This window comes from Halyomorpha halys, unplaced genomic scaffold (assembly GCF_000696795.3).
Source record: "Halyomorpha halys isolate HHAL.00 unplaced genomic scaffold, Hhal_1.1 Scaffold463.1, whole genome shotgun sequence".
Taxonomy (NCBI): Eukaryota; Metazoa; Arthropoda; class Insecta; order Hemiptera; family Pentatomidae; genus Halyomorpha; species Halyomorpha halys.
In genome coordinates, this window is record NW_027114672.1 from 210,596 (window position 1) to 216,894 (window position 6,299).

At 28.8% G+C, this 6,299-nt stretch overlaps 1 protein-coding gene across 3 annotated transcripts in view; it reads right to left on the reverse strand.

Annotated features, from left to right (window-relative positions):
* Positions 1 to 6,299, reverse strand: part of LOC106683081 (growth factor receptor-bound protein 14) — a 361,363-nt gene that overhangs the window by 155,221 nt on the left and 199,843 nt on the right. The gene's annotated exons all lie outside the window — the stretch shown is intronic.

Consider the following 6,299-nt stretch of genomic DNA (forward strand, 5'->3'; position numbering starts at 1 on the left):
CATTCCTTAAAAACCCATATAAACGAATTTCTAACAATTATATATACATTCTGAAATTCAAATTGAGTTGATCGTTTGAGTACCCTAAGTAATATGAAATATGTTTGCTTTGGCTTAACAGGGACACATCTTACAAAACAAACACTTTTCATTTATTTTTTAATTGGATGTATTCCAAAGATATTATCGTAGGTTGGGGTTTATTTCTTCATTAGTCCCCTCTTACAGGACTGAACCTAGTAGGATTGTGACAAAGCAACACAGTCTACAGTACTATCTGAATACGTTAAAGAAAAGTATACAGAATACGTTAAACAAAAAATTAAAAAAAAAAATTTTGCCTTTGTTGTACCATTCATGCATAACAGCGATAACATCACGATTTTTGAACAAAAATTGGCGTTACACAAACATTTGTGGAAAATCTATACGTGATGGATGAAAACGGAATTTATTTTCGGTTTTAGCACACCAAAAACATTAGGATCAGCAAAAACTATGAAATGACTTTTTAAAAGGTTTTTTTTTTAATCAGTAAAATTAAATTATCAGTATTTAGCTCCGCCTGATCAGTTATAACCAAAATTTTATGTAGAATTCTGAGCGTTGGTACAATAAGGCAGCTTCCACCTTAAAAAAAAACAACTGAATTTTTTAATTTTACCACAATTTTGTTAAATTGCTGCAGCAGACCTCTCAATTGTTTATTTAAATTCTAACAGAAATAACAATAAATGATAATATAATAATAGCGATAATAGATAATAAATAGCGATGGATTAGCAACTTATAAGTACGTTCTTCTCCTTGGCTACAAACGAAACAGTCGTTCATTTGAACGATTCAATTGAAAGCAACAATTGATAATGATATCCTGATTGTATCGGTCATTAGCTGTTGCCATGAGAGGTCCAGGTGAAATCGGCAATAGTAATTTCCCTAATGACCCGATACAAGCAATCACATTGTTGATGTTGAATATTGCTTCTCACAGCGTACGAATATCTTATTTAAGGTTCTGTTGATGATTGATTTTTAAATTATAAATACATTCGAACATCTGTTAGTACTTTTAGCAATTCAAATGATTCACAAAGATTTAAAAAAAATGTATTTATTGATATTTACAAAGAAATACAGCTTTGTAGAGAAACTACCCACTGTTAGCACTTTTATGAAATTCAACATTAGAAGGTCTCGAGGCTATCTTATTTCCAGGCGTTTCGAAGGATTGTAAGGAATGGAAGAGGAAGCAAGATTAGAAACTAGCGGGGTTGGGTGGTTAGCGAGTTTATAATTGAAGCATTATAATATATCTGATTAGAAGATATCTGGTTCGGGCTAGATCGGTTACGGTTGAAATTATCCAGTAATGTCTTTATGGATGATTTTATTTGTAAAAAAAGTAAGAAGCATTGAGGGTTTATGCAATCCTTACAATCCCAAGTGCTTAGGGATTGTAAGGATTGGATAGGAGAGGAATTCGAAGGTTTAGTGGATCCCCAAAGTTCAACTCCGTATCACCAGATAGGCATTACTATAGTCATGCAGATTAGTAATGGATAGGAAGTTTAGACCGTTTGTCAAGTAAGTGTTATAACATTCAAAATCAACGTGCAGTTTCCTGTGTTTTCAGTCTTGTGTGAGGATTCCAAGTTAGTAATGGTATGATACAGCCTTGTCAAGAAACTTAGCACTCAATAAACATTTCTACGTTAGAAGGTCTCGAAACCATCTACTTTTCAAGCGCCTCGGAGGATTGTCAAAAATGGAAGAGAGAGCAAGGTTAGAAACTAGTGGATTTTGGTAGTTAGAGAGTTTATAATGGAAGGATTGGTATATGGTTCGGGCTAGATCGGTTATATATGGAATATTAAGGTCTTTATGGATGATTTTATTTATGAAAAAGAAAGGAACATTGAAGATTTCACGAAGGAAACTGAATTGTAAGGATTTGATACGAAAGGAATTTGAAGGTTTAGTGGAACCCCAAAGCTCAAATTCGTATGATCAGTCTTTTATAATGGATTGGAAGTTTAGACCGTTTGTCCACTAAGATTTGTAATCGGACTTTTGATCAAAATCGTGCAGTTTCCTGTCTTTTCAGGCTTGTGTGAGGATTCCAGGTTAATCGTTTGTCCAGATGTAGTCCAAGGTAGTGGATCTGTTCGACAGGGGTAAAAGTAACAATATTAAAGGATGCAGTTGGTAGGTTTACGACGAAGGGTAAAGATGATTTCATGGGATTTATTGGAATTAATTTTAATCCTTCAGTTTTGACACCATTTTTCAAGAGATGTGATGTTGCATTGGAGATTTTGGAATACAATTTATACTTCATTAATCATTGATAGCACAGATGTTTCATCGGCATGCGTGCTGAGGACAGTGTTGGGAAGGGTTGGGGTACCAGCTGTATAAACTCAGTAAAGAATAGGACCAAGAATACTAACCTGAGGTACACACTAATCTCACTACACCTAACGATCCACAACTAAACACCAGCAGATTGAGGAAATAAGGATAAATAAGCACTATCGTGATTAACATTAAACAATCCATCAGTGAGGTAGAAACGGATTTTGAAAAATCCAGGAAGGAGTAGGAATTAATGGATTGTGCACATTAGTCCCGGTTACCTCAATCCATCAAAAGGAGTCAATAAATTAAAATATATTTCAATTATATTATATCTGGACTTTGTGAAAGTTAAAATTAAAATTCTACTTATAATCAGGTGTTTATTAACTAAAGTAATTTTTCATGAGTCTTTTATATCTTCAATATATAAATTAATATTTTGCGAAAGATTTATTTTGGAATACTTTATTTCATTGTTAAGAGTTAATCGAGAAATTTTTTATTCATGTTTGGGCATAATCTATTGTTTCTTTAAAAACTAATTTCCACTTTAATAAACTACGTAGACTATGATAATATTAAATTATAATAAATTAAATTATCGTATTTTAAGTGTCTACAAAAAAACGAGATGTGAAAATGTCGTGTTTCACTCCCAGCAACTTATGTCAGGATTAGATTTCTAATGCTTTTTAGTGCACTCTACTGATTTTCCTAACTAAATGTTTTTTTGTTTTATTGCAATATGGAATTGCAGCTTCTATTTTTTTCAATTTATTTAACAGTATATGTAAAAATAAAATTTCATGGGTCTGTTTTTAAGTTATTGCATTATTATGGATTTTAGCTATTGTCATTGCTTCTAAAAGCTTTCTTAAAAAAAAAATCTTTTTTTTCTCTATATAAAATTTGAACGTTTTGAACTTTTAATTATTTTAACAATAACTGTTTCACAACTACAATAGGACCGACAAAACATGTATTTTTTTATGCAATAAAGCACTATATAAATGCAAAAGTGGGGTCAAGTGAGATATAACGGATATAAAAGAGGTTTAACATAAATGAAAAACAGAAAAAAAAATTGGTTTAGGCAAGTAAACGAAAGGAAAATTCATTTAAATATTTATATATTAACAATCAAAATGTTCTATGATTTAACAATTAAAATTAAAAATAAATCCTTTGCAAACCTATCTCCAGACGAGTTTTACAGAAGCTATTAAAGTTGATTAATGGAATAAGAGAAAGGAACTTTTCAAGGAATTATTTTATTGCAGGACATGAGATGAAATATTAATATTGCAACAAAAGCAATTACAGTTTGATGGAAGTTAATACACTAGTAGGGAATCCGAATTGCAAGTTCAGTATGGGCTCCATATTGAGCCAGCTTCATTAGAACTTGGAGCAGACTAATATTCGCAAAGGCAAACTATGTATTGAGTAGCGAATGTTCATTCAATATAATATTCCGATAAGCTACCTAAAATTCAATACTTAATATCAAATCATCAAATATAATATCTATTCAAACGTAGAAAATAAACTATTTGCTCTTGCTGTTAATTATAGAATATTTATAATTTGTTTTTTATAACTTGTTCATTCATGACCTATTTCTTTTCAATTTACACTTCCCGTTAATTAATTTAAAAATGATGATGTTATTAATAATATTATTTATACAAATGCGTTGAAATAAAATTGACCGTTTTAAGACAAAATGAGTTAAATCCTGCAATAATGTACTTTATTGTTTAATTTATAATATTAATAAATGAAAAGCTCACATAACCTCGTTAAAATCAACTCTAACTCGCTAAATTCTCCTGACCCTTCTGAGTATTTCTTTAATTTTAAATAAGTACATCACCTTTCATAAAATATAGTCCAAAGATAAAATTTAAAAAAATAAGCAATTTTTACTATATGAATAAAATAAATAACAACGGGAGATAAACATTTGATTGAATAATTTCAAGTTTTTTAAAGAAAGTCTGATATTTATTAGAGTTTTTGTAATAGTTCCCAGCTCTAAAGTTCCAAAGTTGATTTTATTTTTTTTTGCATTCGAGTAAACTTTTCAATAATAAAGCAACAGAATCACAGGAAAAGTTAGAATATAAAACTACATCAGACCAGACAAACTGCAAACTCTCCTATCTAAATCTTGATATACCTACCTGGGGTTTACCCGTAAATTCAGCAATTATTTTTTATGTCCTCTCACCTATCTAATATAACACGCACATCGCGAAACAGCTTAACCAACTGACCGCGAAAGTGGACAAAATCAATAACCTTTGGTTACCTATTTTCTCTTTACCTATCAAAGAAACATTTATATTAATTGATTTAATTTCAAAACAACATACAATGGTAAAATAACGAGTAAGTATCATAGAGCTATTATAATGTCGCAGATAATATATTTGTAGTAAATAAATTATTAGTTACTGTATAGAATGTATTAATAATATAGGTATAGTAAAATTTCAATGGTTTAATTGATATTTAATGATATAATATTGGTGATAAAATTTGTTCATTGAGGCACTGAAACGTTGGTAAATGTATCATATTTTAAACCTACATTAAAATCACTATTTTATTAGTAATGTCTATAATACATTCTATTAAATATTTATCAATGTCTAGAATAATTTTTTTTTGCCTTTTTTCTCCGAATAGCATGGCTCAGGGTAAGATATCTAAAGAAATGTGGTCATAATATCATTATTTGTAAATCAAAAGCAATATATTTAATCGGTAAATTAAATTGCCAACAGCATATTCTCAAAACCCATTACCATATTTCAGACTGAAATGATATTAGTTTGAACACTGGGATTTACATTATGTAATATTTTAATATAAATTTAAAGAATCCTTACGCGTCGACTAACCTGATTACAAGTACCTAATACGTTTACAATTTTATGGCTTCTATGTAAGGTAATTGTGTTTGATTTGACGTCATAGGTCACCTAAAATTAACTGTAATATAAGTCAAAATTAGAATTGAAATTGAAAACAAAAAATTAAGTCCTAAAATCACCAACGAAATAATTTTTTATATAAGTATACAACCTACACCCCTGACATAAGATTAAATAGATAATTCTTAATCCACATATATCGATGATAAACTACACATATGTAAAACCAATCAATAGTTTTATTACAGAAGTTGGAAAATGTTTAATATAGGGTGTAATAATTATTTAAGTGGTGCCAAAAACATATATTGTATATTACTTATAAATTATATTTATAAGAAATTAAAAAAAAAGAAAAAGATAATTAATAAATAAGGAATTACATGAAACGGGTATATCTTAAATATTTGTTTACTCGAAAATATTAAATGTGAACATACATGCATTGTATGCACTTTTTATGCAATGCAGAGCCTATAGCACTTCCATCTGTGATGTTGACCAACAACATGATACCGGAAAGTAAAGTAATAATCTAATTTCCGTTTATTTATTTTTTTTATGTTTACTAATTTTTTATACTTATTACATTTTATATTTACTCCTCCTTTCAAATTTACTTTTTATAATAAATTATTACATTATTACATCATAGTCATGAAAATTGTTCTTTGATGTAGTATTTTTTGTAGAGCTTAGAATTGAAAATAGTCATGGACCAAAACATATTGATATTATAAAGTAAGTATATGAAGCCTTCAATTTTCAACTTCTTCGAATTCCAATATTTAAATAAATTCATTTTCAATATTTTCATTCATCTCTATTCTTAACAAAAATATGCAAAGAATAAGAAATGAATATTTTTGAACAAATCAATGACACTGAATATAATTACAAACAATTATAATAAATAAACCCTACCCTATCATTTTAAGAATATTACTATTTATTTATGTAACATTTTACACATACCTAAAAATTTAAATATTTTTT